Genomic DNA, 13,243 nt, shown 5'->3' with positions numbered 1-13,243 from the left:
TTTTCACCAAGGTAATGGCGGAAATGATGGTGCTCCTGCGCAAGCAGGGTGTCATGATTATCCCATACTTGGACGATCTCCTCATAAAGGCGAGATCTCGAGAGAAGTTATTGGACAGCGTGTCACTGTCTGTGAGGACGTTGCAACAGCACGGATGGATTCTCAATATTCCGAAGTCCCAGCTGGTTCCTACAACGCGTCTGACCTTTTTGGGCCTGATTCTGGACACAAAACAGAAAAAGGTTTTTCTTCCGATGGAAAAGGCTCAGGAGCTCATAGCTCTTGTTAGGAACCTATTAAAGCCAAAAAAGGTTTCAGTGCTTCACTGCACACGTGTCCTGGGGAAGATGGTGGCATCGTAAGAGGCCATCCCCTTCGGCAGGTTCCATGCGAGGACTTTTCAATGGGAACTGCTGGACAAATGGTCCGGGTCTCATTTACAAATGCATCATAGGATCACCTTGTCTCCCAGAGCCAGGATATCTCTCCTGTGGTTGCTGCACAGTGCTCACCTCCTGGAAGGCCGCAGGTTCGGCATTCAGGACTGGATCCTGGTGACCACGGACGCAAGCCTCCGAGGTTGGGGAGCAGTCACACTGGGAAGAAATTTCCAAGGTCTCTGGTCAACTCTAGAGACTTGTCTCCACATCAACGTCCTGAAGTTGAGGGCCATATACAACGGCCTATGTCAAGCGAAGGCATTACTTCGGGACAAACCGGTTCTGATTTAGTCGGATAATGTCACAGCAGTGGCTCATGTAAACCGCCAAGGCGGCACAAGGAGCAGAGTGGCCATGGCAGAAGCAACCAGGATTCTTTGCTGGGCGGAGAATCATGTAAGCGCACTGTCGGCAGTGTTCATCCCGGGGGTGGACAACTGGGAAGCGGACTTCCTCAGCAGACACGACCTGCATCCTGGAGAGTGGGGACTTCATCACGAAGTCTTCGCACAGATCGCGGGTCGGTGGGGACTGCCTCAGATAGACATGGTGGCGTCCCTTCTCAACAAAAAGCTAAAGCGATATTGCGCCAGGTCAAGAGACCCTCAGGCGGTAGCTGTAGACGCTCTGGTGACACCATGGGTGTTTAGATCGGTCTATGTGTTCCCTCCTTTGCCTCTCATACCCAAGGTGTTGAGAATAATAAGGCAAAGAAGAGTGAGAACAATCCTCATTGTTCCAGATTGGCCAACGAAGGACTTGGTATCCGAATCTGCAAGAGTTGCTCACAGAAGATCAGTGGCCTCTTCCTCTAAGGCAGGACCTGCTGCAACAGGGGCCCTATCTGTTCCCAGACTTACCGCGGCTGCGTTTGACGGCATGGCGGTTGAACGCCGGATCCTAGCGGAAAAAGGTATTCCAGAGGAGGTCATTCCTACCCTGATTAAGGCTAGGAAGGACGTGACATCGAAACATTATAACCGCATATGACGAAAATATGTTTCTTGATGTGAGGCCAGGACTGCTCCTACGGAGGAGTTCCATTTGGGCCGTTTACTCTACTTCCTTCAAACTGGAGTGAATTTGGGCCTAAAATTAGGATCCATAAAGGTTCAAATTTCAGCCTTGTCCATTTTCTTTCAAAAAGAATTGGCTTCTCTTCCTGAAGTACAGACATTTGTGAAGGGAGTGCTGCATATTCAGCCTCCTTTTATACCTCCGGTGGCGCCTTGGGATCTTAACGTGGTATTAAGTTTCCTCAAGTCACCTTGGTTTGAACCACTCAAAACAGAGGAGTTGAAATATCTCACTTGGAAGGTGGTCATGTCACGCTTCACACTCCCTCCTAAACCCGGAAGTGAACAAGCCCGTCAGGGCGAAACGCGTTTTCCGTTTCGAGAGGGGGACCACACATGGAGTAATCTCTCAGCTCCTGCCTGGGCACATGACACTGCCTTAACCTGCTTTCCTTCTCCTATTTTGGTGACCGTAAGCCTCAGCTGTTCTGTGCATATCCTGCACAGACAGCAACATACCTTTTTGTACTTAATAATTATGTTGTATTAGACAGCATGTTAACAGTTATGTGGCATTTGTAGATATCTTCTGGCTGATAGTACCATTGACTATAAGCCTGCTGCTGTCCCATGCATACCTAGCACAGACAGCAACCACTTGATGGGCATTAAGCCCCCATCATATCCGATTGGACCTATTGGTGCCCTTTTCTGTATATAGTACGCACAGACAACAACACATTAAGTGTATTTATCAAAATGCTTGACTATACAGCATATGTCTAGACCTGTGCATTCCTATCAGAGTTCCACTGCCGTGCTGTGTATATTCTGCGCAGACCACAAACTCTTGATGCGCTTTATATTTACTTGTTGTATGTTATTCCATGTCATTTGGACATATGCAGCACACATATAGCTCATTGCCACAGCATCACTGTCTAAAATATATAGCCCCAATTGTCTTTTTCATCCCCCATTTTTCTTTTCTCTTCCCTTATTCTTTCAAAAGCAATACCTGTTAAAGTATTTATACTACAAAAAATACTTTTTTCAAGCAGAGGCCAGTATTCTGTCTGATAATTATCTGATTTCATCGTGAGCCTCAGCATACTCGTTGAACTTTCAAACTTTATTCCAAATATGCATGTTACATAATAATGCGCTTTTCTAAATCAATGCTTAATTAATTAATTTTTGATACCAACCTAGCCTATCTCTCATATCTCCCTTCCATACTTCACTATTGCTTCATGGACTCTCGTCTGCGATTCACAGAACACGACACCACACAAGTGGGAATTGCTGAGCTGTGTCTAACGCAGAAAGCAGATCCATCAATTATGCTACACTGATTCATTCCCTTTCTTCTCTATACTATTTTCATTCCCTTTTTTTCGTTCCTAATATTTCTGTCTCCCCTTTTTCCTCTTTCTTCTGCTTCTTATATAGGTGCACTCTCATTGGTGCAATTGAAAAATTCTCTACTATCATACCACGCTGCCAATGCCCGATCTCGTCTGATCTTGGAAGCCAAACAGCGTTGGGCCGGGTCAGTACCAGGAGAGGAGACTTCCTGCGAATACCCGGTGTTGTAGAGTTGGGACCATTTCCCTCCACATGTATTTGCAATACCAACAGCAGTATCACCACTAATTCTTCCTTCCCCCCTTCTTTTTCTTTTTGAGGCTTAATACTAATTCTCTTGGCTTACGTCTGAAACTCCAACTCACCTCCATGCAGGAGATTTACCAATTTTGAACCAAGTAGCCCAAGTGGGTCTTACTCATCTAATAACTCTTATGATCACTCCCTGGTTCCATTAACACAGATTTTCTGTGCTGGTCAGGGAATTGGAGGTAAGACCAATCAATGTCTACAACCATTCCAATTACCAAGTGTGATTACACAGACCAGAACATTTTATTAATCAATAATTAATAATAATTAATTCTAAACTAACACAATCTTTCTTTGATATGGATCATGTATAGGGGTATTTTTATCATATACATTAAAAGTTATGTTTTAAGCATTTCTTTCTATACGTTATAGGAATTTTCCTTTTCTTTCAAGAGTGCGCCCACACAAGAGCCTTCTTTCTCTCCCTTTCTTCTAGTACATGTACTCTCTGGCTCTGGGCGCACCACCAAGCGGGACAACTCTATTCATTGAAGTAAAAGACATAGTCTTCTCTTCTTTTTTCCTATTTTGGAGTGCCTTATTGTCCAAATGTTGGTTCCACATTATTAAAACAGTATTATTTTACCAGTGCCCGATCGCCCTTTGTCTGGTCATGTTGTTGGCGTTAGCTTCTGCAAGGCGTGTTTCGGAATTAGTGGCTTTGTCATATAAGAGTCCCTATCTGGTTTTCACGTGGATAGGGCAGAATTGAGAACTCGTCCTCAATTCCTGCCTAAAGTGGTCTCATCTTTTCATGTGAACCAACCTATTGTCGTGCCTGTGGCTACGCGAGACTTGGAAGATTCCGAGTCACTTGATGTGGTCAGGGCTTTGAAGATTTATGTGGCCAGAACAGCTAGGGTCAGGAAGACAGAGACGCTGTTTATCCTGTATGCAGCCAATAAGGTTGGCGCACCTGCTTCAAAGCAGACTATTGCTTGCTGGATCTGTAACACGATTCAGCAGGCACATTCTTCGGCAGGATTGCCATTGCCAAAATCGGTTAAGGCCCATTCCACTAGGAAGGTGGGCTCTTCTTGGGCGGCTGCCCGAGGAGTCTCGGCATTACAGTTGTGCCGAGCAGCTACTTGGTCGGGATCAAACACCTTTGCAAGGTTCTATAAGTTTGATACCGTAGCTGAGGAGGACCTCCTGTTTGCTCAATCGGTGCTGCTGAGTCATCCGCACTCTCCCGCTCGTTTGGGAGCTTTGGTATAATCCCCATGGTCCTTACGGAGTCCCCTAGGACATTAGAGAAAATAAGATTTTACACTTACCGGTAAATCTATTTCTCGTAGTCCGTAGTGGATGCTGGGCGCCCGTCCCAAGTGCGGACTTCTTCTGCAAGACTTGTATATAGTTATTGCTAACATAAGGGTTATATTATAGTTCATCGGTTTGGACCGAGACTATGGGGTATATTTACTAAGGTCCCGATTTTGACCGATTTGGTGTTTTTTCTTCAAAGTGTCATCTCGGGAATTTACTAAGCACAAATCTCGGCAGTGATGAGGGCATTCGTATTTTTTTTGAAGTCCAAGACAAAAAATACGAATGAATACACCATCGGTCAAATACGCCTGTTATTTGATAGAACTCGGTCATTTACTAAAATTTGTATTTCACAAACACTGCCGTGAATAAATACAAATCGTAAAAAAAAGCAGTTTTAAAATAGACCTGCTTTTTTTTACTGTGTTCTGATAGGCATGCACGGATCCGTGAGATCCGTGCATGTTTTTCAGTGGGAAGGGGTGGGAAAGTGTTAATTTTTTATAAAAAAAATGCGTGGGGTCAGCGGTTGACCGAAAGTAACCTCACCGCTGACCGCAAAGTTCCCACCATTGGATACAATGGAGCGCATAGGCGCTACATTGTATCTCTACCGTGTGCTGCCTGACAGACACTACAGGAGCACACAGGCAATCAGGAGGGTGCCACGACATGGTGCTCCCTGATTGGCAGAAGGGACCCTCTTTGACAGGAGTCAGGGGGGGTCCTGGCAGTCGGGGAAAGGGGTCCCATGTGTAAACATGGGGCCCCTTTCAGTGTGTGGTTGGGTTTCCGTTTTTTTATTTTGCCAAGTACGTGGATTATACAAAGAACAGAAGGTACAATGGATTATGTGAGTATAATTTTTTCAACAGGTATCCCTAGGATTCTACATGGAGAAGAGGACCGAGCCTCGTGTGAACATAGGTAAGTATATATGTTTGGAGGTGTGCATGTATGTAATAAACTTATACTGTCACGGTGTGTGTCCTGTTTTTTTGGGGGTATTTTTTTAGTAGTAGTACTACAGGTACCAGCGGGCCCGGTTTTCCACCGCATGCTGGTACTTGTGGTTCTCCAAGTACCAGCTTGCGGGGTAGGCTTGCTGGGATTTGTAGTACTGCTACTAAAAACAATATTCACATTTTTTACACAAGGCTATCAGCCCCCCATCCACCGCCCTTGGATGGGGGGGACAGCCTCGGGCTTCACCCCTGGCCCTTGGGTGGCTGGAGGGGGGGGGCCCTTGATTTAAGGGGTTCCCACTCCTCCAGGGTACCCCGGCCAGGGGTGACTAGTTGGGTATGTAATGCCAGGGCCGCCGGGACCAGTATAAAAGTGTCCCCCGGCTGTGGCATTATGTACCTGGCTAGTGGAGCCCGGTGCTGGTTTCAAAAATACGGGGGACCCCTACGCTTTTTGTCCCCCGTATTTTTGGAACCAGGACCAGGCGCAGAGCCCGGTGCTGGTTTATGAAATATGGGGGAACCCCTGTCATTTTTCCCCCCATATTTTGTCAACCAGGACCGGCTCAAAGAGCCCGAGGCTGGTTTTGCTTAGGAGGGGGGACCCCACGCATTTTTTTTTTACTACTTTTACACTATTTTTCATTTTTTTAAAGATGCACAATGAAACCCTGCACGGATCTCACAGATCCGGCCGAGTTTCATTGTTGTAATGTCGGCAGTGTTTTACTATTCACTCCCGTAAAACACTGCCAAAAATTACGAATGACATCGACATCGGTAAACACGAAAATGTAAATACGGCAGCTTAGTAAATGAGGCGTAATAAATTCAAAAAGTTGCAATTTTACACATTCGATGTCATTCGTGTTTGTACGTTAACCTCATTCTGAAAATTACGAATTTTAGCAAATATACCCCTATGTTTGTTCATACTGTTAACTGTGTAGTTTATCACAAGTTATACGGTGTGATTGGTGTGGCTGGTATGAATCTTGCCCTTGGATTAACAAAAATCCTTTCCTCGTACTGTCCATCTCCTCTGGGAACAGTTTCTCTAACTGAGGTCTGGAGGAGGGGCATAGAGGGAGGAGCCAGTGCACACCCAAAGTCTAAAGTCTTTCTTAAAGTGCCCATGTCTCCTGCGGAGCCCGTCTATTCCCCATGGTCCTTACGGAGTCCCAGCATCCTCTACAGACTACGAGAAATAGATTTACCGGTAAGTGTAAAATCTTATTTTTTCTTTTATCTTTGGCCTAATCTGAGCCGGACAGGGCCATGCCAGTTCAGGAGCTCCAATGGCACATCTTGTCCTATCGGCATTACAACATGGAGGGGAGAAAACCTGAGATTTGGGCACTACCATAAGTGCCCGATATGTGCTCAGTTGGGCATTGCGGCAATGCCAGAGGGAGAGATGTAGAAAACCTTCTAAAGTGTTTGTTGTCCATAGCAACCAATGAGCTTCTAGCTATCATTCATCAAATATATTCTATAAAATGATAGCTAGAACCTGGTTTGTTGCTATGGGCATTGTATGGTGGTCACTGGGATGCTCCTTGGGCATTGTATGGTGGTCACTGGGATGCTCCTTGGGCATTGTATGGGGGCCACTGGGATGCTCCTTGGGCATTGTATGGGGGTCACTGGGATGCTCCTTGGGCATTGTATGGGGGTCACTGGGATGCTCCTTGTATTGAATATCTCTCACTAGAATGGTAGACAGAGGCATTGTCAGGGCCGAAACTAGAAGTTTTGGCACCCGGGGCGAGCCATTAACTTAGCGCCCCCCTCGCATTCATATATATATCAACTTCATAAGGGCAAAGGCGATAGCTCGGCATTTTTTATTTTCATTTTTTATTTATTTGGGCTACGGATGAAGGAGAAATAAAATAATAACCCATATATTAATACATACATAAAATCACACACCAATACAAATTACATACTGTCACAAACACATACATTCACTCACATACATACATACATATAATATATACATATAATCAATCACACACCGGTACAAACATGTATACTGAGTGACACATATATAGAGTGACACACAAGCACACATACAGATGGGATGTAGTTATGTGACCGCCGGTCACAGTACCTCCCCCTATATCCCGCCCCCTCACAATCCCGACGGTCGGCATGCCGACCAACAGGGACCACTCCCACCCCAGCGTGGCGAGCGCAGCGAGCCCGCAAAGGGACTTGCTGCGCTCACAACCCCCCCTTCGCCCCGACAGGCATTCCGCTCCCGGGATACCAGCGTCGGTATGCCCGGTCACGCATACCACACCCATACATATACGTAGTCACACACCTATTCACATACAATCACACACATGCACACATTCATACACACATATAGCAGTCACACACATACAGTGCTCCTTCCCTGAGTTATATACAGTACTCACTGTTTAGGCTGTGCTGCTCTTCTCCCCTCCTCCCTCCCATGCTGTTGCTGGCTGGCATGGCACTGTGTGTACAGTGCCGTTTAGCCCCGCCCCCTTTTCGGAAATCTGTATTTCTTGGCCCTCATTCCGAGTTGTTCGCTCGCAAGGCGATTTTAGCAGAGTTGCTCACGCTAAGCCGACGCCTACTGGGAGTGAATCTTAGCATCTTAAAATTGCGAACGAAGTATTCGCAATATTGCGATTACACACCTCGTAGCAGTTTCTGAGTAGCTCCAGACTTACTCGGCATCTGCGATCATTTCAGTGCTTGTCGTTCCTGGTTTGACGTCACAAACACACCCAGCGTTCGCCCAGACACTCCTCCGTTTCTCCGGCCACTCCTGCGTTTTTTCCGGAAACGGTAGCGTTTTTTCCCACAGGCCCATAAAACGGCCTGTTTCCGCCTTGTAACACCCATTTCCTGTCAATCACATTACGATCGCCAGACCGATGAAAAAGCCGTGAGTAAAATTCCTAACTGCATAGCAAATTTACTTGGCGCAGTCGCAGTGCGGACATTGCACATGCGCATTAAGCGGAAAATCGCTGCGATGCGAAGATTTTTACCGAGCGAACAACTCGGAATGAGGGCCCTTGTTCACTGCAGCAGTGGCTGCAGACTTGATTAAAGGCACTAGCAGTGGGGTGGGGGGTGGGAGGGGGGTTAGTAATTTGTCCCCTTTGCCCCCTCTTGATGTGGCTCTGCAGTGCTGATCACAGCACGCTGCAGAGATGAAACTGAAAGTAAAGTACAGCTCCCGGCAGCAAGGGCTGCTGGGAGATGTAGTTTATTTTCAGTGTCATCTCTGCTATGCGGTTCGTGTGCCTGCCTGCCTGGCTAGGCGTAGCTAGCAGAGTCTGGAGCTCGAGCTCCGCCGGCTCCAAGCTATCGCTGCCGCATAGGGAGGGGGCGTTAGGGGGGATTAAGTGACAGTCTCGGCGCCCTCTCCAGTCTGGCGCCCAGGTCACATGCCCCCCTAGCCCCCCCCTAGTTTCGGCTCTGGCATTGTGATTTATTTTTTCTTTTACACTGCAAGGAAAAATGTGAGACCAGTGGGTGTTTCACAATGGATGAGATGAGACCCCGGTAAGAATGATCTATTTTATAATGACCTTTTACCAGTGACATGCGGTCAATGACTGGGGAGGCACTGGCTTATAACAGAACTGGATTTACACCAGCATACAGTAAACCCAGTGGTTCTGTGGGCAGTATACAAAAGGTGTAACAGTATCCGCTGGGGGTTAACTCACAGCACGGACATTGATGCAGCCAGCTTGGGGCAGATCTATACTGTGTATGATGTGCTGGGTGCTATGAGGTGCGCGATCAGGCAGTAGCCGCTGAACATATGTATCCACCTGGGGGCTCCAGTGCTCCTCTCCAGCCTCTCTCTCCCTGCAGCAGCAGTTTGACCATCGGGGCTTACTGCTGGGCAGATCAGCACAGAACAGCGCACCCTTCTCTGCAGTGTGAGTCTCCGGGCAGGCACTACCCAGGGGGACATATAGTACAAGGTAGCATGTCGCTGGCGCAGCTGAGCCAGGACACCTTTCTCTATACGGTGCCCTACTCAGCTGTGTAGCCAGTGTATGCGTAAAACTGGCCCTGGGTACACAGGGTAGATTTATCAAACTGTGGAGAGTACTGAAAATAAACTATAATAATTTTCTCTAACTGTCCTGTCAGGTTTGGGTTTGATTGGGTCAGAATACCGACCGCTGCATCCTGAAGATCGTAATCCCAATAGGGGAAGGTAAGTATACTTACCTTCCCTTCCTGGCCTCCTAACCTTCCCTTCCCAGAGCCTAAACCTAGCCCTCCAGGGGTAGTGCCTAACCCTAACCCCCCCCCCCCCCCCCATTGCCTGCAGCCCAAACCTAACCCCCCAGGGACGCAGCCTAAACCTAACCCCCCCAGGAACACAGCCTAAACCTATCCCTCCCCCCGCAGCCTAAACCTAACCCTCCCCCCGCAGTCTTAACCTCTCTTCCCCCCTCCCTGCATCATCCCGCTGGCTTGTCGTTTGGTATCTTGGCTGTCAGGATTCCGGCGCTGGGATGGTGAACCTATTCTGGATGCCAGTGTCTGTATTCCGAATAGTGGGTTATTCAGCTCAGACTGCAGATTTTGCTAAAAAGCAGAATCTTCAATCCCTTCTGTGGCATGCTGGGAGCCACCCAGCATTCTAATTGGCTGGCTCAGCGATGCGATTGTAAAACAATTGCGATTGCATCGCTCACGCAGAAATTAGGGATGCCCCCCTGCAGCCGCAGCTAAGCTGTTTATGCAGGAGGGCTGCTGCCATTTTTTACCTTGGAGCAGCTGCATGTGATGTCACCCTGAAAATAAGATTTTACTCACCGGTAAATCTATTTCTCGTAGTCCGTAGTGGATGCTGGGGACTCCGTAAGGACCATGGGGATTAGCGGCTCCGCAGGAGACTGGGCACAACTAAAGAAAGCTTTAGGACTACCTGGTGTGCACTGGCTCCTCCCACTAAGACCCTCCTCCAGACCTCAGTTAGGATACTATGCCCGGAAGAGCTGACACAATAAGGAAGGATTTTGAATCCCGGGTAAGACTCATACCAGCCACACCGTATAACTCGTGATACAACACCCAGTTAACAGTATGATAACAACTGAGCCTCTCAACAGATGGCTCAACAATAACCCTTTAGTTAGGCAATAACTATATACAAGTATTGCAGACAATCCGCACTTGGGATGGGCGCCCAGCATCCACTACGGACTACGAGAAATAGATTTACCGGTGAGTAAAATCTTATTTTCTCTAACGTCCTAAGTGGATGCTGGGGACTCCGTAAGGACCATGGGGATTATACCAAAGCTCCCAAACGGGCGGGAGAGTGCGGATGACTCTGCAGCACCGAATGAGCAAACTCTAGGTCCTCCTCAGCCAGGGTATCAAACTTGTAGACTCTTGCAAGAGTGTTTGACCCCGACAAAGTAACAGCTCGGCAAATTTGTAAAGCCGAGACCCCTCGGGCAGCCGCCCAAGAAGAGCCCACTTTCCTCGTGGAATGGGCTTTTACAGATTTAGGGTGCGGCAGTCCAGCCGCAGAATGTGCAAGTTGAATCGTGCTACAGATCCAGCGAGCAATAGTCTGCTTAGAAGCAGGAGCACCCAGCTTGTTGGGTGATTACAGGATAAATAGCGAGTCAGTTTTCCTGACTCCAGCCGTCCTGGAAACATATACTTTTCAGGGCCCTGACTACGTCCAGAAACTTGGAATCCTCCAAGTCCCAAGTAGCCGCAGGCACCACAATAGGTTGGTTCACATGAAAAACTGATACCACCTTAAGAAGGAATTGGGAACGAGTCCTCAATTCCGCCTTATCCATATAAAATACAGATAAGGGTTTTTGCATGACAAAGCCGCCAATTCTGATACACGCCTGGCCGACGCCAAGGCCCACAGCATGACCACTTTCCACGTGAGGTATTGTAGCTCCACGGATTTAAGTGGCTCAACTCAATGCGACTTCAGGAAATCCAACACTACGTTGAGATCCCACGGTGCCACTGGAGGCACAAACGGGGGCTGACTATGCAGCACTCCCTTAACAAAAGTCTGAACTTCAGGCAGTGAAGCCAGTTCTATTTTGGAAGAAAATCGATAGAGCCGAAATCTGGACCTTAATGGAACCCAATTTTAGGCCCATAGTCACCTCTGACTTGTAGGAAGTGCAGAAATCGACCTAGCTGAAATTCCTCCTTTGGGGCCTTACTGGCCTCACAGCACGCAACATATTTCCGCCATATGCGGTGATAATGGTTTGCGTTCACTTCTTTCCTAGCTTTAAATAGCGTAGGGATAACTTCCTCCGGAATGCCCTTTTTTTTCAGGATCCGGCGTTCAACCGCCATGCCGCCAAACGCAGCCGCGGTACGTCTTGGAACAGACAGGCCCCCTGCTGCAGCAGGTCCTGTCTGAGCGGCAGAGGCCATGGGTCCTCTGAGATCATTTCTTGGAGTTCTGGGTACCAAGCTCTTCTTGGCCAACCCGGAACAATGAGTATAGTTCTTACTCCTCTCCTTCTTATTATTCTCATTACCCTGGGTATGAGAGGCAGAGAAGGGAACACATACACCGACTGGTACACCCACGGTGTTACCAGAGCGTCCACAGCTATCGCCTGAGGGTCCCTTGACCTGGCGCAATATCTTTGTAGCTTTTTGTTGAGGCGGGACACCATCATGTCCACCTGTGGCCTTTCCCAACGGTGTACAATCATTTGGAAGACTTCTGGATGAAGTCCCCACTCTCCTGGGTGGAGGTCGTGTCTGCTGAGAAAGTCTGCTTCTCAGTTGTCCACTCCGGGAATGAACACTGCTGACAGTGCTAACACATGATTTTCCGCCCATCGGAGAATCCTTGTGGCTTCTGCCATCGCCATCCTGCTTCTTGTGCCGCCCTGTCGGTTTCCCTGAGCGACCGCCGTGATGTTGTCTGACTGGATCAGCACCGGCCGGTGTTGAAGCAGGGGTCTAGCCTGACTTAGGGCATTGTAAATGGCCCATAGTTCCAGAACATTTATGTGTAGGGAAGTCTCCTGACTTTTCCATAGGCCTTGGAAGTTTCTTCCCTGTGTGACTGCCCCCCAGCCTCGAAGGCTGGCATCCGTGGTCACCAGGACCCAGTCCTGTATGCCGAATCTGCGGCCCCCTAGAAGATGAGCACTCTGCAGTCACCACCACAGCGACACCCTGGCCCTTGGAGACAGGGTTATCCGCCGATGCATCTGAAGATGCGACCCGGACCACTTGTCCAACAGATCCCACTGGAAGATCCTTGCATGGGACCTGGCGAATGGAATTTCTTCGTAAGAAGCTACCATCTTTCCCAAGGTTCGCGTGCATTGATGCACCGACACCTGTATTTGTATTAGGAGGTCTCCGTCTAGAGACGCCAACTCCTTGGACTTCTCCTCTGGGAAAAACCCTTTTTATCCTGTTCTGTGTCCAGAACCATACCCAGGAACAGTAGACGCGTCGTAGGAACCAGCTGCGACTTTGGAATATTCAGAATCCAGCCGTGCTGTTGTAGCACTTCCCAAGATAGTGCTACTCCGATGAACAACTGCTCCCTGGACCTCGCCTTTATAAGGAGATCGTCCAAGTACTGGATAAGTACTTCGGCCATTACCTTGGTAAATACCCTCGGTGCCGGGGACAGACCAACGGTAACGTCTGGAATTGGTAATGACAATCCTGTACCACAATTTTGAGGTACACCTGGTGAAGAGGGTAAATAGGGACATGCAGGTAAGCATCCTTGATGTCCAGTGATACCCTGAAATTCTCCAGGCTTGCAATAATCGCCCTGAGCGATTCCATTTTGAACTTGAACCTTCGTATATAAGTGTTCAAG

The 13,243-nt window shown here is 48.1% G+C and overlaps 1 pseudogene; it reads left to right on the top strand.

Annotated features, from left to right (window-relative positions):
* The first annotated feature begins 2,938 nt into the window (after window positions 1-2,938).
* LOC134913204 (5S ribosomal RNA) lies at window positions 2,939-3,057 on the top strand (annotated as a pseudogene).
* Window positions 3,058-13,243: the final 10,186 nt, after the last annotated feature.

Source organism: Pseudophryne corroboree, chromosome 4, assembly GCF_028390025.1.
Source record: "Pseudophryne corroboree isolate aPseCor3 chromosome 4, aPseCor3.hap2, whole genome shotgun sequence".
In the NCBI taxonomy this organism is placed as follows: domain Eukaryota; kingdom Metazoa; phylum Chordata; class Amphibia; order Anura; family Myobatrachidae; genus Pseudophryne; species Pseudophryne corroboree.
This window is presented reverse-complemented; position numbering and strand designations above follow the sequence as displayed.